General features: G+C 38.9%; 1 protein-coding gene across 6 annotated transcripts in view; it reads left to right on the forward strand.

Annotated features, from left to right (window-relative positions):
- Nucleotides 1–8,314: 8,314 nt before the first annotated feature.
- ZBTB44 (zinc finger and BTB domain containing 44) overlaps nt 8,315–25,934 on the forward strand; it is a 68,303-nt gene continuing 50,683 nt past the window's right edge. For 3 of the 6 annotated variants that reach the window (XR_006819967.1, XR_006819968.1, XM_046015343.1), the window contains exon 1: nt 8,315–8,866. The gene's annotated coding sequence lies outside the window, so the exon portion shown is untranslated. Of the gene's footprint in view, nt 8,867–10,013; nt 10,064–25,934 lie in introns of all 6 variants that reach the window. The other 3 variants (XM_046015339.1, XM_046015341.1, XM_046015340.1) reach the window with 2 other exon arrangements.

A 25,934-nucleotide genomic window follows, 5' to 3' on the forward strand; every position in this document is an offset into this window, starting at 1 on the left:
ACCTGATCTGATGCTGGCGAGGATGCGGAGAAAGGGGAACCCTCCTACACTGTTGTGGGAATGCAAGCTGGTGCAACCACTCTGGAAAACAGCATGGAGGTTCCTCAAAATGTTGAAAATAGAACTACCCTATGGCCCAGCAATTGCACTACTGGGCATTTACCCTAAAGAGACAAACGTAGTGATCCGAAGGGGCACGTGCACCCGTATGTTTATAGCAGCAATGTCTACAATAGCCAAACTATGGAAAGAACCTAGATGTCCATCAACAGATGAATGGATAAAGAAGAAGTGGTATATATACACAATGGAATACTATGCAGCCATCAAAAGAAATGAAATCTTGCCATTTGCGACAACATGGATGGAACTAGAGGGTATCATGCTTAGTGAAATAAGTCAATCGGAGAAAGACAACTATCATATGATCTCCCTGATATGAGGACGTGGAGATGCAACATGGGGGGTTAGGGGGATAGGAGAAGAATAAATGAAACAAGATGGGATTGGGAGGGAGACAAACCATAAGTGACTCTTTTTTTTTTTTTTTAAAGATTTATTTATTTGACAGATAGAGATTACAAGTAGGCAAGTAGGCAGAAAGGCAGGCAGAGAGAGAGAGAGAGGAGGAAGCAGGCTCCCAGCCAAGCAGAGAGCCCGATGCGGGGCTCGATCCCAGGACCCTGGGATCATGACCTGAGCTGAAGGCAGAGGCTTTAACCCGCTGAGCCACCCAGGCGCCCCCCATAAGTGACTCTTAATCTCACAAAACAAACTGGGTGTTGCGGCGGGGAGGTGGGGTTGGGAGAGGGGGAGGGGGGGGTTATGGACACTGGGGAGGATATGTGCTATGGTGAGTGCTGTGAAGTGTGTAAACCTGGCGATTCACAGACCTGTATGCCTGGGGATAAAAATACATTATATGTTTATAAAAAATAAGAAATAAATTAAAAAAATTTTTTAAAAATTTAAAAAGCCCCTTCACTGGTTTTTCTGAAATTTGGATTCAAAAATTGAGGTCAATTCCTCTCCAGTGTACACAATTGTGTGGTGCTTCCCTGCAGATTATATAGTATATTAGGATTTTAAGCTCAATCTAGGGTTTTTTTTTTCTTTTTAAAGATTTTATTTATTTATTTGACAGATAGAGATCACAAGTAGGGAGAGAGGCAGGCAGAGAGAGAGAGAGGAGGAAGCAGGCTCCCTGCCAAGCAGAGAGCCCGATGTGGGGCTCGATCCCAGGACCCTGGGATCATGACCTGAGCGAAAGGCAGAGGCTTTAACCCACTGAGCCACCCAGGCGCCCCCTCAATCTAGGGTTCTAGGGCCGGATTGCTTAGATTTGAATCCTGACTCTGACATTTACTATCTACATGAGCTTGGGCAAATGGCTTAACCTCTCTTCCGCTTCTGCATCTGTCAAATAGAGATAATTATCATGCCCACTGCACATGGTTGTGGCGCATATTAGAGGAGAATTTAGAGCGGTACTTTGCACTCAGTGAATGTTACATATATTTAGTCCTTACAAATAGATACAAAGTATTTTATTTTTCCCAAGTCTGACTTCAATCAATGTTATTAAATTCAATCTTTATTGTTTGTGTGCATACTATATTCCAAGCACTAAGTTAGGCTTAGGAAAAAAATACGGTGTCCAAAGAGATATGGTCCTTGCCTGCATGGAACTTACAGTTCAGTGGGGGAGGCAAATATTAAAGAAATAGTCACATAAATACTAACCATGAAATGTGCCATGACAGAAAAATAGAAGGTGATATGAGAGGTTATAATGGGTATATCAGTCTAAACTTCCTTAAGAAAGCAATGTGGGAGTTAGTATGGAAAGAGGAAGTTGGAGAAAGTTTTCCAGGTAGAAGAGTCATGTGCAAAGGTCCTGAAATGGGAAAGACCTTGAAGATTTAGAAAATTAAAGCAAGTCAGTGTAGCTTGGAATAGTAAGAAAAGGAAAAGAGGCATAAAATGAGGTTGCAGAAATAGGCAAGGACTAGATTATTCAAGACCTTGTAAGAGGAGTAAGATAACAAAGATTCAAGATCTTAGAGGTTAAAGATTTTTGATCAGGCTGTTAGTAGTTGAAAATGAAAGAAGTAGGCAGGGTTAAGAGATACTTCGTTAAAGGGAAAAAAGCAAGTATTTATCCTGCTTTCTCATATAAATTAAATCACTAAGTAATCAAATAATTGAAGAGCAGTACCTTCCCTCTGCAGAAACATTGCTGCTAATACAGGAAGAATGATGGAATTATATCACCATTTAAAACTCCTAATGAATGAATTGCTCCAGACATTACTCAATAGCAATTACCAAAAGAGAGAGAGAGGGAGGGAGGGAGGGAGGGAGGGGGGGGGAGAGAGAGAGAGAGAGAGAGAGAGATAGATCACATTAAAAAAAGAGAAATAGGGGCACCTGGGTGGCTCAGTGGGTTAAAGCCTCTGCCTTCAGCTCAGGTCATGATCTCAGGGTCCCAGGATCGAGACCCACTTCGGTGCTCATCAGGGAGCCTGCTTCCTCCTCTCTCTCTCTCTCTCTGCCTGCCTCTCTGCCTACTTGTGATCTCTGTCCGTCAAATAAATAAATAAATAATCTTTTTTAAAAAAAGAGAGAGAGAAATAAGCACATACTGTGTCTCCTAATGGAAGAATGCTGCCACATATGAAGATACCTTGCCAAAAAAATTAAACTTGAATCTGAGAAAACATCTAGATCTTACTACCAATTTACAAAAAGTACAGAGGACTAGAGAACATGTTAAATACACAATGGGGATGCAACTGACAAAATTCGGGTTGTGGTCAAAACTACAGGACAACCAACCTAGTTCCTTAAATAAAAATAAAATATTACTGGGAAAACAGAAACAAAAATACAGAGGATTTAAAAGATAGACCAACCAAAATCAGTATAGTTCCACTCTGAAGCAAACTGTCAATCTACATATACAGTAGCATTTATGAGTCTATTAGAAATGTAAATATTTTATATAACAATATCATTGCTATTTTTTAATTATAATAATAGCATTGTGGCATTTTTAAAGACTATCTCTTTTAAATATCTTAAGACTAAAATATTTACATAGAAAATCATACGATAACTATGCTTTGCTTCAAAATAATATGGAGAGGGAAATACGACAGAGGATATGGATGAGGCAGTATTGGTCATTGGTTGGATGTGATGGCTTGGATAATCACATATTTTTATATTTTTCAACCCTTCTTTCTTTGTTTTATATGTGTGAAATTTTCCATGGTAAAATTTTTTTCTTTAATTTGGAAAGAAAATTGACATAAATTAATAATAAATTGTTATTTGGTAAGGATGAATATGATGGAAGAGTGAGGGATTATGCTGGATTTCTGATTTTTCAGTGTAGATCTGAAGTGTTACCTTTCAGTGCCTTAGAAAACAATGAGCAGGGGCGCCTGGGTGGCTCAGTTGGCTAATCCACTGCCTTGGGCTCAGGTCATGATCCCAGAGCCCTGGGATCGAGTCCCACATGGGGCTTCTTGCTCGGCCAGGAGCCTGCTTCTCCCTTTGCCTGCTCTGCCTTACTGTCCCCCTGCATGTGCTCTCTCGCTCTCTCTCTGACAAACAAATAAATAAAAAAATCTTAAAAAAAAAAAAACAAAAAACACGTATTTGGACATGTTGAGTCTGAGGTGTCTCTGAACCAACCAAGCAAAGTAGAACTAGTAAGCAGTTAGGCAGATCGGGAACTGGGTAGAAAAATCTGGGCTAGTGGTATACATTTAAGAATTAATAGTTGAGAGTTTATGTGAGTGGAGGGGATTGCCTGGGCCTTGGTTCCCAGACTTGAGCATAGATCTGAAATACCAGGAGAGTTCACTCAAACACAGATGGCTGGGCCCTAACCCCATAGCATCTGATTCATAGGTCTAGGTATGATTTAAGAATTTGCATTTCTAACAATTTGACAGGTGATGCCAATGCTGTATGTAGGCCTGAGTACCACATTTTGGGAAACACTGGCCTAGGAAGCTAGTTCTCAACCTGGACAGACATGAGAATATCAGTGAAGACAAGGAAGAGAGTGCTTGACAAGACCAAATACTGCTCCAGCCAGTAAAATGATGGTGAAAAATACCATTTGGATTAGCAACATCAAAATAATTGGTGACTTTAAGAAACTAGTAGTGGACGAAAGGGAAAATCAAATTAGAGGTGTTGAGAAGTAATGAAGAAGATTAAAAAATGAAGAACAGTTGAGTGTAGATAATAGTTTTGAGAAGTTTGGCTGTGAATTATGTGAGGAAGAAAAAAATAGTAGTGTATCTGGTGGAGATATGGGGCTGAGAGCAGACACAAGGATTAAGATTAAATCCCTGAGATTAAATCATTACCCACTTCCTTGAATTAAAAAGAAATTAAAACACCAATTCCTCTTCTGAAAATGAGTTGTATTTCAATCTTAAAGACTTGAAGAATCTTGAAAAATCAAAAGGATGAACTCTGATCTTGGATATTCTGGCATCCTGTGGAGGAATGGGGAGTTTTTCCCCTGACATCACAGGTCATGGGAAGCTGCTGTTTCTACCAGATGATAAAATTGGCCTTTGCATTGATTTCATTATTGATTCATTTGTCCGTTAAATGTGTATCAAATACCTATTATGTGCTAGACACTCTCCTAGGCTCTAGGATTAGTGCTGAATGACAAGAGTCATTAGAATTACAGTGGTAATTAGAAGAGTGTTAGACAACAGGGCACTCTGGGAATATATACATGGGGTCTGATGTAATCTAGGGAACCAGGGGAGGTGGCCTTGAATGAGTGGTGGTCAAGAAGAGATCTGAATTCCATTTATATGGAATGTCCAGAATTGGCAAATCTGTAGAGCCAGAAAATAGACTAGTGTTTGCCTAGGGTTAACGGAGTTGTGGGAGAAAGGGGAGTTACTGCTAATAAGTACGAATTTCTTTTTGGGGTAAGGAGAATGTTAAAAAAATGATTGTGGTGATAGTTCTACAACACTGTAAATTTACTAAAACCCACTGAACTATATACTTTAGTGGGTGAATTGTATGGCATGTGAATTACATCTCAGTAAAGTTCATATATAAGTGAGATCCAATTATTGAGGGGAATTGGCTAAGGAATAAACTATTTCTACAGAGGGAAGAATGTGTGCATTGGAGGAAAGACTATGGCATTTTAGGAGATGTGAAAAAAAATTCTGTGACCGGCATGTTTCTTGATAGAGTGTAATGACAGATGAAACTGACCATCTTGAAAGAACCGAGACTGTACAGTGTTATAAAAGCCACACTAAAAGTTTGGGACTTTATCCTAAGAACAATAGGAAGCCAGTTGTTGTGCAATATGATCACTACGCATTACCATTCTGGCTACCAGGTAGAGAATGAATGGAAGAAAAGAGTGTATTTGAGAAACCAGAAGAATGATATTATAATTCTCCAGGCATGAACTATTGCTATCTTAGATTAGGATGGTGGCAACAGGATTGGACAAATTCAAGACTTGCTGACAGATCAGAACTGAGATATAATAGAGTGACATAGATAAGATGACTTGCTCAACAGAGTGGCCAGTGAGATGGAAATAGAAGAGGTGAAAATTTTGGGATGGGGGCAAGATCAGTTATTTTTCATATAGTTGGGATGGTCTAATAAGAGAGCAAAGATGATTTGTGCAGTAATGAGCTCTCCTCCACTGAGATTATTCAAGTCAGACTAGAGAAGTCGAGGACTAAACAAAAGGTCTACTATAGGAAACTGCCATTTGTGCCAGAATCTGGTCCCCAAAACACCTCCTGGCAGAAGTGAGCCATTTGCTGGAGCCTGAATTCCTCAGAACCATCTATACCCAGTTAATAATTAAAGTTCCTCAGGAGGTCTCCATTTGTTTGTTTCACCTGTGTGAAGGATTCCGGTTTCATAAAATCCCACAGCAGTATTATTTAACTTAGAGTCAAAGAAAGGCCTACTGACTCCACCAACCCTAAGGCAAGTCTCTTCTCGCCCAGAAAGAAAAAGGTGGGAGGCTGCAGTAGCCACAGAAACTGACCCTGCCCAAAGCCAAAACACAGAGAGGGCTCCTACAAATTAATCTCTGTATTTTTTTTTCTCACACACTCTCCAAATATCCAGCACTGGGCCCTAAGGGCCCAACAGCCGGCCATTTGTTGGTTAACTGATCCTCCAGGCCTGGGGTGAAGGTGGGGTGAGAGGATAATGGAGTTTTTAAATGTAAAATTGAAAAGCCAAAAGGGAGGGAAAAGGAGAGGCGAGAGGAACAAATAAGACTTTTGTGTGTGTCTCACCTCCGAAACAGCTGCTACCAGGGTACCCTTAAGAAACAGTAAAGATTTATCTAATGTCTTTTATTAACTGCCTTACCAAATGCCCTAAGAGAGGTAGATGGGGTTTGTTTGACTACTTTTTTTTTTTTAAGATTTTATTTATTCATTTGACAGAGAGAGAGAGAGAGAGATCACAAGTAGGCAGGCAGAGAGAGAGAAGTCTCCCCGCTGAGCAGAAAGCCCAATGCTGGGGTTTGATCCCAGGACCCTGAGATCATGACCTGAGCTGAAGGCAGAGGCTTAACCCACTGAGTCACCCAGGTGCCCCTTGTTTGACTACTTTATTCCCACCCTGATTCTTCTCCAGTGGTAATGTCGTGCTCATAGTCCAACACACACCCAAACCAGGTGTTCAAAACCTGCTCCTTCCAGAGCCTCGCTCTGTCACCACCATCCCTCTCCTAAGGTAAGCCTTCCACCTTCTTCTTCTTCCCCTTCTGCAAATCTCACCACAAAAGTTTCTGGGCCTAATTCACATCGTTTTGATTCTCCCCATCTCGGAAATGGGAATAATAAAAATCATGGTGGGAATAACAGAAAAACCTATACAGTATAGTTGCCGTGAGGATTAAACATTCTATATACTTGGGAATTTGTTGGAACTGCAAAGGACTATAAAATTAGACGTCGTTTTTATTGCCTTTATTTCTAAAGTCGAGTTCAGTTGTTAGAATTAGGGTACCAGGATACTTGGCTGCTCATCAAAGGGATTAGGGAAGGGGTTAATGTTAGATGTTGCCAAGTGTTTCAGGGAAAAAATCCACTCCACTTGAAGCAGGACGTCAACTCACCTTGCACAAAAAGCCCTTGGGAGAGAAGACTTTCGGTTTAAAAGCTGAAGGCGTGGGAAAACAAAGTACTCAAAGCAGACAGCCTGAGACGCTCTGGGCCTCCAGGCCGGCACCCTGGTCGCCTCCACTGGTCGCCTCCACGCACCTGGGGCGTTCTTCCGCCTGCGGTGAGCGCCCCTCCCACTGCCCGGTCTCAGTCCCGCCAGGTGTGGGGAAAAGGCTTAGGGCTCTGGGAGTTTTAACATTTTAAGAGATTCGGCAGTTGACCAAGAACTCTAAAATCCCCCAGACAGTACCTGTCACTTCGGGGTGCTCCACACATTCCCCCCGCGGTAATGCCCAGGAAAGTGATGGTGTAATAAAATGAGATTCGAGGTTGTGGAAAGAATAGGCATATATAGGTGCCCCGGTGTTGAGGGGAATGAGATAGATTTGGGTGTTGATTTCTCCAGTCATTTCAGAACTGCACTTCCTGCCAGATCGCCCAGGGTAATGCTAGAACAATCTTAGGGCACTGAAAAAAATGCCAGTTCAAAAGGCGATTCAAAATCGGGGATACCGGCTGCGGGCCGGTTCTTTACAAAAAAGCGACCGCATCCCTCACGTGTTTGGCCACACATCTTCGCAGGCCTCAGTTTCCCAGTGTGGAAAATGGGCGGACTACTGACTCACCTCCCTCACTGAGAGAAAGGGGCTGGGTGTTCCGGTTTCGTCCCGGCTAACAGAAACCACTTGAGAAACGAGGAGTTTCTTTCGTTTTCAGTTGAAAGGGAAAAAATGCAGTAAGCGCGAACCATGCTCAGAAATGTTTCTGTCAGTATAGGTGGGGAGCTGGCTGAGAAGAGGCTAGAGGAAGGCCAAACTGGTCAGTACTTCTGCCGTATATGAATGTAAATCCGCACGTGTGTACATACACAAATGCACACAGACGGTATCAAAATCCACGGGTGTTTAAGGAGACCCAACCACCCACAGTTCAAGTCCCAAGGGCCAGGAGCTGCCTCTTCTGCGCTTGCGCAGAAACCGCGTTTTCGCCACCCCACCCCCTTAACCCTGCTGGCGCCCCGCCCCCGAGCTCGTTCTGCCCCGCCCACCTTCCCTCCCCTTCCCCAGCCCGGCCGCCCGCGCAGAGCACTGTGGGACACAAACAAAGTGCCCCCAAACAGGCTGGAGTGAGCGGAGCGGCAACGGCCGCGGCGCCGGCCCGCACGCGCGCGGCGGCGGCTCCCTCCCAACCTCCCCCTCCCCTCCCCTCACTCCCCTTCCCCTTCCCCACCCCGCCCCATCGAGAAAACGCTAGCCGTCGCCGCGCTCCCCAAACCGCCGCCTACCTTCGGCCAACCGCCCCCAACGGCCGCCAGCGCGCGGCTCTACGGGCCCCCTCGCTCCTCCCCTCAGGCCCTTCCGAGAGCCGCGGGTGCTTCCCTCCCGCTGCTTCGCCCTCTCCCACCTCCCAGGCACGCTGCTGGTTGTGCCGCCATGCCCCAGCCACAGGCTGTCCACGGGCCTAGGCGCGGCGGCCCGAGATAGGGTCCCCTCAGCCTCCCCGGGGAGGAGAGAGGCAGCGAGCCGCGCGCTCCGCCCCCTCCCCCCCGGGCTGTCGCCGCCGCCGCCGCCGCCGCCGCCGCCACCTCGCCGCCTCAGCCTGGAGGGGAGGAGGAGGAGGAGGAGCACCAGGCCTCCCGGCCCCGGCACCGCCGCCCTCAGGTAATGGGGAGAGGGGGGCGAGCGGGCCGCTTGGCCCCAGCGGGGGCAATAACCAGCCACTCCTCGCCGCCAGTGCCCTCGGGGTGCGTCCGCCCAGGGGCTGCCACCACGCGTCCCCCATCTGGCGCTGGACGGAAAGGAAAGCCTGATCTTGTCACCCAATCCGCTCCGGGAGACAACCCCGTAGGGTCCCCTCAGTGGCATTTAATCCTTCAAGGAGGAGACTAGCCATCGGCCCCCCAGTTAGAAATCACCCCGATCGTCCAGGGTGCTCCCCATCATTTGCATGCCCATTTGCCCAACACCCTAACCCAAAGAAGGCAGAGGTGTTACCTCCTCTCACCTGGTCGAACCGGAGACCTGTCCCCCCACGGCCCCCCCACCCCCGTCTCCCCTGCTGCTTTTTCTCTGGTACTGGAAAGAAAAGGATGGCACTCAAAAAATAATAACAAACACCTCTTTTTCTTCGCTTCCTGAGGATCACTCTGTATCTAGTCATTTTCTGCTGGCCTAGCCAGAAAAAAAGGGGTTACCTGCAAGTGAAATGACAAGTACATTAGAACTGATGAAAGGAAATCGCATCCTTGTGAGTTCTATGAATCTTAACCAGAATTTAGAATAAAGACTAGTAATTGTGTACTTTATTGGAACTTACAGAAATGAAGACAAAAACTTAAGTTTTTTTCAACATATAAATAAATTTGTTGAGGTCAGGAAAAAATTCTCTTCCACTTATTTTCTTACAGGTTTTTTCAGATACAGATTAACACCATAAGCATGATAGGATGGCAAATAGTTTGGCTTGGTAAAATTTTTGTGATTTCCTTTTGCCTAGGCTTTCAGTTAGAATTATTGGATTAGAAAAAGTATTATATAAATCCTCATTTTCCTCATTACTTCACATTCACATTAATCCACTGCCAGTGGATTAATAATATTTAATTGTACCTAATGTAGTTTCCTTATCACGCAATGTGAAAATAATGAAAGAAATGTTTTCCTGTAGTCTTGTATTTTAGGAAGATAACATTAATTATGGAAACCAGATTTACTTATTTTGTGCACTACAGGCATTTTACGTATGTGATCTTATTTAATCCCCAGAACAACCTAATGATTTAGATATTATTACTTGAATTTTATATAGCTCAGACAACACAGCTAGAAGGGAAAATTGCACCCAGATAAAATCGCAATGTAAGTATATTTCTGCTTTGCCTCTCAGTACAGGAACACTTTTTCAACTTTATTATGAAAAATTTGTTTTAATGAAATTGAGAAAGAAATAGTGAATACTCCACTGTGTAGATTCAGTGAGTAACATTTATTGTTCCGTCCTCTCTTCTCCCTTTCAGTGTCTCTGTGTGTGTGACCATTTGAAAGTAAGTTGCATACATCAGGACCCTCAATTATTTGAGCATGCATTTCCTAAAAATAAAGGACATTCTCCTACTTATCCGTTATCAACACCTTTCTAAATTAACAATCCGTATGCAGATTTCCTCTTTATTCTAAAATCTCCTTGAGAAATTTGTCCTTTTCTGTATTTAGTCAAGATTAATGTATTGCATTTGATGATTATGCCTTTAGTCCCCTTTTAAAAAGAATAATAACCATCTCCTTTTTTTCTAACACTTAATTGACCAAACCAGTTGTCTTACAGAATGCTCCTGCATTCTAGACTTGTCTGTTTCTTCTTAGTGGCATTTAACTTATTCCCCAACCCCTTGAATTTTCTGTTACTGGAAGTTAGATCTAAAGAAAAACTCAATTAGCTAGAGGTAAAACTTCCTTTGGCAAGAATAGGGGATACTATGTACTTCATACTGCTTCATAAACTGGTATATAATGTCAGATTGCTATACTATTAGTGATGCCAAATGACCACTAAAGTGGTGACTGCCAAATCTGTTAAAAGGGTGTGGTTTGCTCTTTGTGATTTATACGTCATCTTGGGGTAATACTTGACACCAAGCAAATATCCTGTTTCTGGCCACCTTTTGCTTAGTGATTTTAACACTCCTTGGTGGCTCTTGATTAAATCAGTTTTATGGAGATTAAAATGTAAAAAAGATTTCCTTCATTAGCTAGGGGTAAACTAAAGTTCCTCCTACAAATGTGCAGTAAATGCTTAATTCCTTCCCCTTGATTATCAGTATTCAGAGAAAGGATTGGAGAAATAGTTACCCCAGTGGTTGCAAATGAGATTTCTTTCTTTCTTTCTTTCTTTTTACGGGATACGCTTTGGACTCATGGTTTTTAATGTATTTATTCATTTTTTTAATAACTGTTACAGCCATTTTTCTTTTTGATCAGATTGTCCCAGATTTGGATAGTAGGAACCTTTTCAACCTGGCTCCTGTGTCCTTTTTTTTTAAACACTCCTGATTGCCATTGGAGCATTCTTGGAGTGCTTTTGGGCACAAGATACCCAAGGCTTACCTTGTTACTTTCTTTGTTCTAGATCTGGAATGGGCTGTTTATCTAAGGAGTCTTGGTTCTGTTTGATGAGAAAGGGTATATAAAAACCAAGATCAGAATGTGGATATATTCATTGCTGCTGGAGTGTCATTGCTTCAAGACCCTTTCAGAGGAAAGAACTAAAAATGTTTTTTGTTTTTTTATTGCTTATTTGTTGAATTCTAAGTTTGTAGTGATATTTCCAGTTCAAATTTAACATAGCAGACTTTTCCTTCTTTGATTTTATATTTGTCTCTTAAATGAAAATCTTGGTGCATAATATAAAGGGTGTATAATCAGAGTATTTATGGTGTTCAGAAGTCACTTGAAATACTTTTCTGTTTATTTAAGGTACCAATTTGATACAGTTCATTTGTTTTATTTATTATTTTGGGGTTTTCTTTATTTTTTAATATATCAAATATATGGTTCAATACATAGTTCAAAAGACAACTATTTTTAAAAGTATGGTTAAAGAAGCCCCACCCAAATTAATTTTTAAGATGAAGTAGACCCTTTAGTATCTAATATATTCTCATATGTTGCAGAAGGCTTAGCAGTATGTTACTTCCTTAAAGTGAGGTAGGAATGATTTTAAATTTCGCAATTAGATTCTGATTCCTCTGGCAAAGAGAAAGAATTAAGACTAATCCTTGAAGGTGAACAGAAAAATATATTTCAAGCTTCTGCACACTACACTTGAAAATCAAGTCTTTAAAGAGGTATGGAGATGGTGGAAGTTTTATGAATCCTTCTACTTGTATGCCACAAAAAAACCTGACATGCAGTCTGTGGATATAAAAGGCTTTCGGACGTGGGATCAGTGACAACAGCATGTTTTGTTTGGATTGGACAAAAGTTGATAGAAATTATAATTATGTGTTCAGATGAGAGTTTAGGAGGGAGCAGTGGTTGTCTAAAGTGGGCAGAGGACAATTAGTCAGTTTATTTCAATCACCTACCACCCAGGTACTATGAAAAGCAAAAGATGCGCCCCGGTGTGTTTTCCTCATTGTATGCTATCACTGTTTTGGATAACAGAGTGAACATCAGTTTCCTTCAGGGAGTGGAGTGGGAAAATGGAGAATGCCTGTACTTTGGACCCATTCATTTATTCTGTCTTCAATTTCAGTAAAAAGAGGTTTCCTAATATTAGAACACATAAAGTAAGGGGGGAAATGTCACAAACAATTGCATGGGTATGTATAACCACATAACAGGTAGAACCAATTATGATAGAATGAAGGGGGAAATGCACTAACAATAATTGCTAACATTCGTTGAACCCTTTCAGAAAGTCAGCATTGTACTAAACATTTTATTTCATTTAAATTTCATTTAGCATTTCATTTAAATTTCACATTAACTCTTTGATATGGCTGCTAAGACCTGATTTTGCGAGTAAGGAAACTGTAATCCAGCTTTCACATTCAAGTCTGTCTTCAGAATTAGCATTATACTACTTTGGTATACCTCATAGCTAAATATAATCGGTAGTAAAATATATTTCATTGACCATGAATTAAAGGAAGTACGTGACTGATGTTTGTCCTGTAGCAATACTGAAGATTGTATGCCAAGAGCCCCAAGTGCCCCAAATGCCTGTCATATCTATTACACATCCTTAGTATATCAGACTTTGCTTCAGAAACTGCATTTAGATACCATTTAATAGGCATTTAAATAGCAGAGCATCAGGGCGCCTGGGTGGCTCTTGATTTCACCTCAGGTCATGATCTCGGGAGCATGCGATTGAGCCCCTCTTCTAACTTTGCGCGTGGCAGAGTCTGCGTGGGATTCTCTGTCTCCCTCTCCCCACCCCCATTCCTGCCCCCTACATGTTTCTCAATAAATGGATAAACCTTTGCATAAGTGAATAAATAAGCATCAAAAATCAAGATGAATTGGTGGATGGATAGATACGTGATAAAACAAGTATAATACCATTAATGGTAGAATCTAGGTATAGTTATGCATATATTCACCTGTAAAATTCTTTAAATTTTGATCCATCTGAGATTTTTCGTAATAAAATATCAGGAGTAATTAACAATATATTGTTATTATAAAACATTATTGATAGTTCTGTAAAAGCCAGTAACATGCTATATCCTCTATACCTACAGTGATTCTCTTAAATTTTAGTAAGTCTTCCTAGCCCTATAAAGGATAAAAATTATCACCGAAAATGATCAAGAGTCAAAGACTGTTTGTTATAAAGGGGTTTACTTCATCAGTTCAGAGGCTCTTAATTAATTAGGCTCCTTCCAGCTATAGTTTTTAGTATCTTTATAAATATTATATATATTAAATTTGTGTATATACTTTTTCCCACCTATGATGTTCTGATACTTGGTAGACTGCTGTTGAGCATACTTTTAATGTAAGCTTTTTGGGCTGTTTTTACTTTAAATGCCTTACATTGACAAAAGAAACAGTTCTCAGTGTACCTAAGAATGATTGGGAGAAACTTAGCCCCTGGTGGACTGAAAGCCACATTAGTTTTCTTTGTTCTTTATATTGGAAATGCATTGCCCCATTTTAGACAGTGAGCTGGAAATCTCTAGATTCTTAGTCACAGAATCTAAAATAATGATTGTATACGTTAGATTTATATTATACTCTGCTTGAAGGACATATTGACTTATTACATTAATTTCTTCGCTAACATTATTAGTGCCAAGGGTGACCTTAGCTAGCACATTTTTACGTAACTGATTTTGGAGTAAATCACTTGACTTGTATCATCATGGTATTTCATATTGATAACTCTGTCTAAGCATAGTGAAAACTGATGGATGAAACTTATTAATGTCTCACTCTTGGAGAACAGAATCATCCTTGTTTCCACATTGAGTGTTCCTCTATTTTAGTAATTTTTTGGTATAGCTTTAAAAACTTGAAAATGTTTTATTTTCAGTAATAAATACTGATCAATATTTATTCAGTTTGTAATGTCAGTTCTGTATTGCTATCCTACAGCAGTTAAAATGTATGTATTTCTGTATGTTGAGGGAATTTGGTATTTATTTGGTTTCAATTGTTTTTGGTGCATTCAACATAACTACAGATATCTTGGGGGTAGCATATAACCCAAGACTATGAATCTCTGGAATCAGGTTGAACTTCTACCCTTCTGACTTCTGAAACAACTTTAGATAATTATTTTTAAATTATTTCCTTTTAATTCAGATCTTAACCTAAGTGTCTGATCCTCACCTACTTTTAGCAAACAAAAGCAAGCATATTTAGTACCAGTCTCTATTAAATATTGTATTTGTGCTCTCTGATAAAATTGAGAAATCTTTGATCTAAACAAAAATAAAATAAAATGTTAGAGTTTCCAGGACTCAGGCATACTTGTTTTGCTTCCTTTGTTTTTCTCTTACTGCTGTTGTTTACTGGGGAGGGAGGGTATTGTATAGTTTCTTTCTTCTACTTTTATTTTTTTCTCCTTTTTACGTTTTGACTACCTCTTTTTCCCTCTTTTTTTTTTTGTCTCTTTGCTTCTCTTTTCTGCTTTGGATCTTCCAACACTGCTCATTTCCTTTTTTGTAGCTTTCTTTTACTTGACGAGGACAATTGCTTTATTTTTGATGCCTTTTCCATGCCTTATAAAACTATACAAACCATACCTGTATGAGAATTATTTCTATTTACAGGAATTACTGCCTCTCTTTGTTTTTTATTGTTTCTTCCTCGTTTCTTCTACTTCCTTCAGTTAGGTTTACTTAGCTTTCCTTTGAGAGCTAGCACAGCATAGTGTTAAAAGCACACACTAGGTTCAGATCTTGACTCTTAAACTTACTGTATGTGGTTTTGGGCCAGTTCCTTTAACTTCTTTGTGCTTCGTTTTCCTTACCGGTAAAATGAAGATAACCAAAGTGATACCTATCCCAAGATTGTGTGAAAATTAAATTATTTAATATGTAAAAATACTTAGAACAATGTTTGGTGTACCTTGAGTACTATATAATTATTAAGTAATGATTATTGTTCTTAAAAAAAAAAAAGACTAGTTCAAAGCCATAGATTATTTTTTGGCAGTTTATTGAGACAAAACTAAAAAGCCGTAGGTTATTGCCACTTACAAATTTGTAATCTCCCAATTTCATTTGGGTCTTCAGTACCTCCTAGCCATCATTATGGGGTTTTTTCTCTACATTTTTCTCATGTTTCATTTTCCTCAAAATTGTACTTTTATCTCCTCTTCTCAGCAGTCTTCCTCTACCTGTAGTTTCAAAGAGAAATAACATAAAAGCCAAAGCTATCAGACAAGAACTCTCACTACTTGTCACCACCCACCTATAAACTTAACTGTAACTGCACCTTTCCTTTTCTCTTTTTTCCTATCACTGGGTCTCCTTCTGTTTAAGGCTATTTTTTTTTACTCATGCACTGAATCTAGTTTCTCCCTATCCAGGGACCTTGTGCTGTCTATTATCGCTGTTTCCTCTGTCTTTAACTTTTCCTTCGTTGAGTCTTTCCAACCTCTGTCAAAACATTCTATATTTTACTATAATAAAAACAATATATTTTTCTCCCATTCTATAAAAATACCAGTATCCTCCCTTGAGCCCTTATTTCCCTCCAACTAACTCCCTTGCCCTATCTTTAGAAACAGACTTCTTCAGATTGAATTGTCTGTACTTACAGTTTTCACTTCCTCATTTCTGTATACTCTTTTTCTTTGTTGCAGTCTGACTCTACTATGTGCTATTATAAGGTCATCAGTATTCCTTGTGGCTAAATTGAGTAGACTAGTTTATATCTTATTTGACCTATCAGCATTTGACACTGACAATCACTCCTTGAAATACTCTGCACTCTTAGTTTCTGGAACATTCTACCTTCCTGGTCCTTCAGAATAACTTTTTTCCAGATTTTCTTTTTGCTGCCTCCTACTGTCTTTTTCCTCCTCTTGCTTTCTTTGATCATTTTAGCTAAAAGTTTATCAATTTTGGATCCTAGCTAATGATTCTCTTTAAAGGACCATTTGGGCTTTAATTTGTTCTGGGTCTGTTTCCTACTCACTTTATGTCTGTGCTTCATTTCCTTCTGTTTATTTTGAGCTTGCTTTGCACTCTTTCTAGCTTCTTAAAGTAGAACACTAGGCCATTGATTTTTTTTTTTATAGTGAAACACGGCTTTAAAGACTTGTTACCTTAACTATTTTAAGTGTACAGTTCAATGGCATAAAATACATTCACGCTCTTAATGCAACCATCACTGCCATTCATCTCTAGAACTCATCATCTTGCAAAACTATAACTCTGTACCCATTTAACAGTCTCCTCCCTTCCCAAGCCCCTGGCACCCACCCTTCTACTTTTTTTTCTGTGAATTTGACTGCTCTCTAAACCTCATATTGGTATTAGACAATGTCCTTTTGTGACTGGTTTATTTCATTTAGCATAGTTGTCCTTAGGATTTATTCATATTGTAGTGTGTATCAGATTTCTTTCATTTTTAAGACTAAATAATATTCCATTGTATGTGTATGCCATATTTCCTTTATCTTCCATTGATGGACACCTGGAGTACCTCTACCTTTTGGCTATTGTGAATAATGGTCCCATGGATATTTGTGCACAAATATATGTTCATGTGCCTGCTTTCATTTCTTTAGGGTATATACTCAGAAGTAGAATTGCTGGATAATGCGATATTCTATTAAGTTTTTGGGTTTTTTTTAAGATTTTATTTATTTGACAGAGAGAGACACAACCAAGGAGGGAACACATAAGCAGGGGTAGTACTTCCGGCCAAGCCAGGGAGCCTGATGCGGGCCTCCATCCCAGTACCCTGAGATCATGACCTGAGCCGAAGGCAGATGCTTAACAACTGAGCCACCCAAACGCCCCTCTATTTTTTAGTGTTTTAGGAACCCCCATACTGTGTTCCACAGTGGCTATACTTAATATTTCCACCAACAGTGCACAAGGATTTTTTTCTTCCACATCCCCACCAACACTTGCTACTTTTTGTGTGTTCTGTTGTGTTGTGTTTTATTTTATTTAATAAGAGCCATTCTGATGGGTAGGAGGTGGTAGGTGTGTGATTATAGGCCACTGATTTTTAGACATTCTTTTCTAATATATGTATTGAAAACTATAAATATTACCCCAAGCAAGGCTTTAGCAACATCCCACAAATGTTAATAATGTATTTTAATTATTACTCAGTTAAAAATACTTTCCAGTTTCCTTTGTTGATTCCTTCAGTCAACATGTGAATTATTTCAATATTTTCTTTCCAAATAATTGGGGTTTTCTTGATAACTCATTGATTTCTAATTGTATGTGTTTATGTATGGTGAAAGAACATTTTCTTTTTTTTTTTCCCTTTAAGAGAACATTGTGTGCATTCATTCATTTAAAATTTGTTAAGATTTGTCTTAATGGCCCAGCATATCTGTCTTGATGAGCATACTGTGTTGCACTTGAAAAGTGTATGTATTCTGCACTATAAATATCAGGTCAAGGTGGTTGATGGTATGATGGTATCATTCAGATCTTTTATGTCTTTAGTGACTTCGGAGTGGGAGCTAGTTTGTCAGTTATTGAGAGGGATATTAAAAGTTCCAAGTATTATTGTGTATTGTTTTTCTCAACTCTGTCAATGTTTTCTGCTTATATTTTAAAGCATTGTTATTAGGTACACACACATTTCTTACTGTTCTACACTTCTATCTCTGATAATATTTTTGTCTTGAAGTCTGATAATAGAAATAGGGAACTCAGCCTACCTATCTTCATTGTTTGCATGGTAAATCTTCTAACATACCTGTGTCCTCTTATTTATGTCTTAAAAAGAACATACAGTTGGGCTTGCTTTTTTATTCCTATTCTGCCTTTTATTTGAAATGTTGAGTCCATTAAAATTTAGTGTAGTTAAATCAAGTCCAGAATCAAATTGTTGGCAGGGTTGGTCCCTTCTGAGGGAAGGAACCTATGAGGAATATCCTATGCGGTTCTCTTTGTTTCTGTTAGTGCCATGGCTTCTGGCAGTAGGTCTCCAGGCTTTACTTGGTGTTCTCCCTGTGTGTGTCTTCATTCAAATATCCCCTTTATGTAAGGACATCATAATTATCTCATTTTTTAAAAAGATTTTATTTTATTTATTTATTTATTTAGCAGGGGAGAGGGGCAGAGGGAGAAGGAGAAGTTGAGTCCACTGTGTGGCTTGATCCCAGGATCTGGGATCAGGACAAGAGCCGAAGGCTGACGCTTAACCAACTGAGCCACCCAGGTGCCCCCCGCAATTACCTCATTTTAACTTGATTACCTTTGTAAAGAGCCTGTTTCCAAATCAGGTAATATTTTCAGGTACTGGGGATTATATTAATCATATTGGGGTGGGGGGGAAATACAGTACAATCCATAATAAGACACATTTAAAGTTGGCAGCAATGTGAAGGCCTGTTGGGTAAAGTCATTGTAGTTGTCTTTCTAAAGGAAACACATTGAAACTCTTGAGTACTTGATGTGAGTGCTTAAAAACTCTTCAGGGAAGAAAAGAAATCTCTTTAAATGCTAATTAGCTAAAACGGACTTGAATTTAACTTTCTCATGTAAGGATCCCAAAGAGCGAATAAGATCTGTCCTTTCTTTAAGCTTGCTTTCTAATAATAATGAATTGATATTAACAGCTGATATTTCTTACATACTGTGATTGAATCCTTACGAATGGCAACATGATGGGATAGTTGGAATGGACTAGGAATTTGAATTTTATAGTCAAATAGACTTCTGTTCAAATCCTGGTTTTATTATTTATTTATAGGACAAAGGGCAAGTTAATTGTACCTTTGATTTCCTCATTTATAACTGGATTTTTAAATCCCTTTCTCAGAATCATGAACCCAGAGTGAGATAAAGACACCTGGTGAATTACTCAATATATATTAACTAATCTTCCCTTAATGTAGAAATTAACAATCAGCATGACTCTGGCTATAAGCAAGGAGAGGAAATTCTAATAATTCAGTTACTGGTTTAACTGATTTATTAAATCCTGGTAAATCTCATTCTCTTTCTTAAACTCTGAAGTGATTAAAATCTTTGATTAAAAAATGGCTAGTTATAAAAGTTAAATAATTTTTTTTTATAGCTCAGATACAGTGATCCATCTGAAATTCTTCCTGAAAACGTAATAAACACTTAAGGAAGACCCGTGGGAAATAAACCATTGTCAAGTTAAAGATCACATACACTTTTATTACTGTTCAGAGAAAGTAAAAGTGTGTTCTCAAATATGAGTACTCAGTATGAATCTATTCTAAAAAGTATACGTCCTTTCATAGAAGAATACAGGTATTTGTTTTTGTTTTAGAACAAAATTTTAAATTGTGGTACTGTAATATGTGTAAAAATTTATTCTTAATGATAGTGAAAAACATGTTATTTTAACTTAATAACTTTCTAGAGAGAGAAGTAATTGAGTTGCAATTTTCACTAGTTCACTTACATACATTTTCTGTGTAGTTTTAGCATGAAATTTTTTTTTATAAACATATAATGTATTATTAGCCCCAGGGGTACAAATCTGTGAATCACCAGGTTTATACACTTCACAGCACTCACCATAGCATATACCCTCCCCCAATGTCCATAACCCCAGGACCCTCTGCCGACCCCCCTGGCGCCCCCATCCCCACCCCCGGCCACCCTCAGTTTGTTTTTATGACATTAAGAGTCTCTTACGGTTTGTCTCCCTCCCGATCCCATCTTGTTTCATTTATTCTTTTATTCTTTTATAGAATAAAATAATAGAATTTTATTATTCATTTATTCTTTTCCTACCCCCCAAACCCATCACGTTGTAGCTCCACTTCTCATATCATATCTCTCATATCAGGGAGATCATATGATAGTTGTCTTTCTCCGATTGACTTATTTTGCTAAGCATAATACCCCCTAGTTCCATCCACGTTGTTGCAAATGGCAAGATTTCATTTCTTTTGATGGCTAGCATGAAATTTTTATCTTGAGTTATGGCTCTTCTGGGTTTTTTTGTTTTATGGCTCATCTGTTCTTAAACTTTGCATGTTGTATATGTTAAACTCTAATTTATTCAGCATTTTTTAAGTGCCCTCTCTGTGTTAGGGAGAATACACACAGTTAGAATACATAGCCTCAGCCTCTTACGTATAGCATGTGGATCCATAAGACCACAAGATCTACAAACAATTGATCGCCTATTATACATAAACTACTGAGGTAGAGCAGTGGTTCTTTTGTGGCCATAAAGGGGTGCCCAGTGAGAATCACTGCACTATAATAACCAGTGTTTCTAGTAAGAATATAATAGGTAAATGGTATAGAAGCAGAAATGATTAAGAACCTCCAGGTGTATCCAAGTGAAGACTTTGCATAAATGTTCATAGCAGCTTTACTTGTAATAGCCTCAAACTGGAAATAACTCAGAGTCTGTCAACAGTTAAATGAAAAACAGATTCTGATATATCTATACAATAGAATAGTACTCAGCCATAAGAGGAATAAAAATTCTTGAGCCCACCAATGTGGATGAATCTCAAAATAATTTTATCCAATGAAAGAACCCAGATAAGTAATAAAGTCTGTATTGTATAATTCTATTATATAAAGTTCTGGAAAATGCAGCTAATTTAAAATGAAAAGCAAATAATTAGTTTCTACAGAATAGGAGGGAAAAATTGCAAAAAGACACAAAGAAACTTCCAGGGGTCACAGAAGTTTTCCTTATCTTGATTGTGGTGATGATGTATATGTCAAAACTAGTCAAACTGTACACTTTATATGCAATTATTGTACATCGGTATATCTCAAGTACTTATGTGTTTTAAAGAACACAGGTACGATCAATTTCATTAATATATTAGAATTGTCCCTGGAGAAATGGGGAATAAGCCCTGGTAAAACCTAAGTTGGTACTCTATCAAATGCCAAATTAGGGGTCAAGACAGAAAGTACTGTAGGAGTTAGGTGAAGATAGGGACAGCATTGATTAATTTAAAGTTAGGATTGGATTTAATTAAAGTCAGAGTTCCTGATTTGGAGCCCCTGTTAGGCTACTTACTTTCTCTGATACTATTTTTCTTCATCTTTAAAGGGGTTTCCTCATATATTTCACAAGGTTTTTAAAATCCAAAGAATACATATTTGAAAACACATTATAATCTGAAAAGTACCATACAAATGAGAGGTATTGCTGGCATCTAGGGTAGAAGGAAGAACAAGTATAGTATTTGACCTGTTGAGATTGATAAGGAGGGGATTCTGAGAAGGGACCAGAGGAAGGGGAAGTGGAAATGTGCGTGATATATTTGGAGAAAAATCAAAATCGGTTTGGAGCAAAGAGTTGATGTTGGAGAGTAGAGAGGGAAAGACAGCAGCCTAAAAAATGTAATAGAATGGATGGAGCACTTGGATGGCTCAGTCGTTAAGCATTTGCCGTCAGCAAAGGTCATGATCCCCCAGAGTCCTGGGATCCAGCCCCACATCTGGCTCCTTGCTCTCCAGGAAGCCTGCTTCTCCCTCTCCCACTCCCTCTGCTTGTGTTCCCTCTCTCACTGTGTCTCTCTCTGTCAAATAAATAAGATCTTAAAAGAAAAAAAGAGTGGAGAGAATATGAGACAGAAAGATTAGCATCAGGATATAAATTGTTATTTACCAGCCCTATGACTTTGGGTAAGTCACATATTCTCTCTACTTCAATTTCCTTACCAGCGTAAAGGGAGGAGGATAATCCACCTTATCTCAAGGATTTTATATATTGAAATCAATATCATATGTATATAAAAATGCTGAAAAGAACAAGGTGTACTGTATAGGGTTTGTTTCCTGAGATAAGGTGTGAAGTAGTAAGTACTGGACTCATATGATTATATTTTAGGGAATATTTGAACAATGGAGAATATCTAAATAATGGTGAAGGATTAATTCAGGATTGGTGAGACTAAAGAGAGGGAGACCAGTCAGGATATTTAAGTAGTCCAAAGCAGTGGTTAATGGAGAAAGGAAAAGATGGATATGAGATAGATCTTAGAGACCAAGGCTGTGTTAGGAGGAAAAGAGAAAGATAGAAGTTGTATTTGTTTACTGTAGCTGATATGTTATAAATGTCATGAGCTGGATGGCTTAAAACAAACGTATTCTCTCAGGGTTTTGGAGGCCAGAGGTTCAAAGTCCGTATTACTGCTTTGAAATGAAGATGTTCTGAGTGGCTTCCATGTGGCTCTGGGGGAGAATCCATTTCTTGTCTCTTCTTGCTTCTGGTGGCTGCAGGCAGTGTATGGTTTGTAGCCACATCACTTTGATTGCTGCTCCATCTTCACATCACCTTCTCTGATACGGGTGTCAGATTTCCTTTTACTTCTTAAGGGTGCTAACGTTTGTATTTAGGACCCACCTGGATATTCCAGGCAATCTCCCTATTCCAAGATACTTAATCTACCTGTAAAGTCTTCATCATAAAAGTAACATTTGCAAACTCCAGGCATTAGGACATAGACATATAGCGGAGGGTTGACCTTTTTAAGTCTGTTCCAGAAGTCATAGATGACTTATGCTTTTTTGGATTGGTGGTATCATTGGCCACAGAACTTCAAGAGGAAGAGTACATAGGTGAGGAATGATGATGAATTCATTGACCTGTTGAAGTACCTATGGGGCATCTGTATGTGAATATTCATTTTGTTTTTCAGAAAACCTTGAGTCATGTGACTTAAACATTAAAGACATTTATTATTTCACACAAAAACAACAAGAAATCCTGGAGTAAGGTAGCTTCAGAGTTGGTTATTCATAGCAATTCAGTGACATCATCTAGAATCCAAGTTCTCAACTTTTTGCTTTGCCATCTGTAGGCTGTCTCCTTATGGTTCCAAGATGGCCCACATAATTCTAGGCTTGTGTGCTTGTTTTTTGTGGTTTCTTTGCTCATTCTAATCAGCTAACCCCTGAGGCTCTCAACAAGTTCTGTTCCTTTTAGGTAAGCCTTTTTCTTGACTGTGTTTTACCTACATGGAACTATTACATCTAAATTGCACATTTGTTGAAGCAGGTCCTCCTGATCCTCCCCTCCACACACACGGCATATGACACTCCTTTATGATTATCGTAAGTGACCGTGAATTTTGCTACTTTTGATATGCAGATTTCAAGATAAGGAAGCATCTTTTTCTGGTCTGGGTCAGAAGTTTAAGCCTCCAATTCACCTCGCTTAGCCTTTAAGTTATGGTCTGCACATTCTAACCATCTCTTGATTTAACATTAAACATTAAATTCGTGGTTAATGTGGTGTGGGGACTCTTCTGGCAATCCCCAGAACCTTTCAGAGGGTTTACAAGGTCGAAACAATTTTATAACAGTATTAAGATATTGTTTGTTATTTTCATTCTTATTCTCACAGTATTCCGTGGAGTTTTCAACAGACCGAATGCAGATGCAGAAATAAGAATTCAGTTTATATTATAAGCCAGACTTTAAGCTATTTACAAAATCATTGCCACTCTTGCTTTTTCTTTTTTTGGTCTGAGAATGTAGCTTTTAGAAAAATATGTTGTGTCAACACTTAATGGGCTTATTATTTTTAAAGGAATCAGTAATTATTTTTTACATATCTGACTTCCGATTTATAATATGATAACCATGATCAAAAGCTATTTGGGATTCTCAGTGGATTTTAAGAGTATATGGGGGATCCTGAGACTAAAGAGTTTGAAACCTTGCCCTCTAGTGCTGATGGTACTTTAACCACATACTCAAAAGTTCTTCCATTTCTCCAATCACATTTTCTTGTCACTTGCTGAGTATTATCAGTTAATCACATGGATATAGCATCTTCATATGTTACAGGATTTGTTGTGGGTATTTCAGAATCATTCATACTATTCAGTGATGTATCCCATTCATGGGGGCAGCATGCTTTCTCATTCTTTATTAATATGTTTATCTCAGCATTTTATTTCCACCATAATCATATACCCCTGTTTATAATTTTTTAAAAGATTTTATTTTTTTAAGTAACCTCTACACCCAGTATAGTGGGGCTCAAACTTAAAACCCCAAGATCAAGAGTCACATGCTCTACCAACTGAGCCAGCCAGGTGCCCCACATACCTCTCTTTATTAATATACTTTCAGCATTCTTCTGCTTTTTATGCTTATTGGCCATGCCGAATTTAATAGTATCCATAATGACAAAATTAAGCACAGAGAGAGCAAACTAAAGGAAATAAGAGAGCAAAGACTTAAATGGCCATGCAGGATCTTTTTTAACATTCTGGAGTATGACTTTGATTTATCAATAAATGTTCATCAGTAGAAAGTATATGTAATTTTTCCAAATTTATCTATGAAGGGACAGTAGCTGAGAGAAGATTTCCAGGTTTTGACAGGAGGTGAGGAGGTGAATCAAAAATGAGTACTAGATTAAGCTCTGGGTGACTAGGCAATTGAAGTATCCATCATTTAAAAATTAGAAATTTTGCAGTGGGGTGTCAGTTGAGAATTTAAGTTCAGTTCTAAATGGTAAATTTGAAACAAGACAGACACATTCAGAGGGAATTGTCTAGCACTCTAGCTGGTCATTAGAAGCCCAGAATTGAAGTTTAGGAAGGATGATAGCATTAAGAGATTAAGATTAATTCAGACAGAGTTGATAGAGTCCAAGATCTATCAATAAGGATAGCTCATCGAATACTCAGTTCTGTACATGTTGTAATAATACTGTGTGCTAGGCTTTGGTTGCTTTCCATATTCTTATTTAATCTCATTTAACCGTGATTAAGATCTAGATCTGTCTGAACTACAAAGCTTCCTAGCATACATGCTGTCTCCAGGCAACATCTAATGTATTAATTGGTAACAATTAAATATAGTGAAGTAAATAAAACTTAATTATATATGAGGTGGAGAAATTTGTTTAATTATATATGAGGTGGAGAAATTTATTATTGGATTTGGGCAATGTGAAAAACTATAATTTTTTTTTTAAAGATTTATTTATTTGACAGATAGAGATTACAAGTAGGCAGAGAGGCAGGCAGAGAGAGAGAGAGGAGGAAGCAGGCTCCCAGCCAAGCAGAGAGCCTGATGCGGGGCTCGATCCCAGGATCCTGGGATCATGACCTGAGCCGAAGGCAGAGGCTTTGACCCGCTGAGCCACCCAGGCGCCCCTATAATTCTTTTAATTAACCTGTAGTACTATGTCAAAAGACATCATATATCCTTAGAGCAGTCTCTGTAATTTAATTCAAAGAGACAGAGGTACTAAGAGTATTTATTGACATATCTGTAACTAAAAACCTCAATAGCAATTGAGTTAGCAGGACTCCTGGGTGGCTTAGTTGGTTAGGCATCTGCCTTCAGCTCAGGTCATGATCCCAGAATCCTCGGATCACGTCGCACATCAGGTTCTCTGCTTAGTGGGGAGTCTTCTCCCTCCTACTCTCCCTCTGTGCTCCTCCCTACTCTCAAATAAATAAATATTTAAAAATATTTTTAAAAAATGAATTAGGATGTGAGATATATATATGGTGCTAGTAAGGTGTTTTTTTGTTTGTTTGTTTTTTAATTTGACAGACAGACATCACAAGTAGCAGAGAGGCAGGCAGAGAAGG

This window comes from Meles meles, chromosome 8, assembly GCF_922984935.1.
Source record: "Meles meles chromosome 8, mMelMel3.1 paternal haplotype, whole genome shotgun sequence".
Taxonomy (NCBI): domain Eukaryota; kingdom Metazoa; phylum Chordata; class Mammalia; order Carnivora; family Mustelidae; genus Meles; species Meles meles.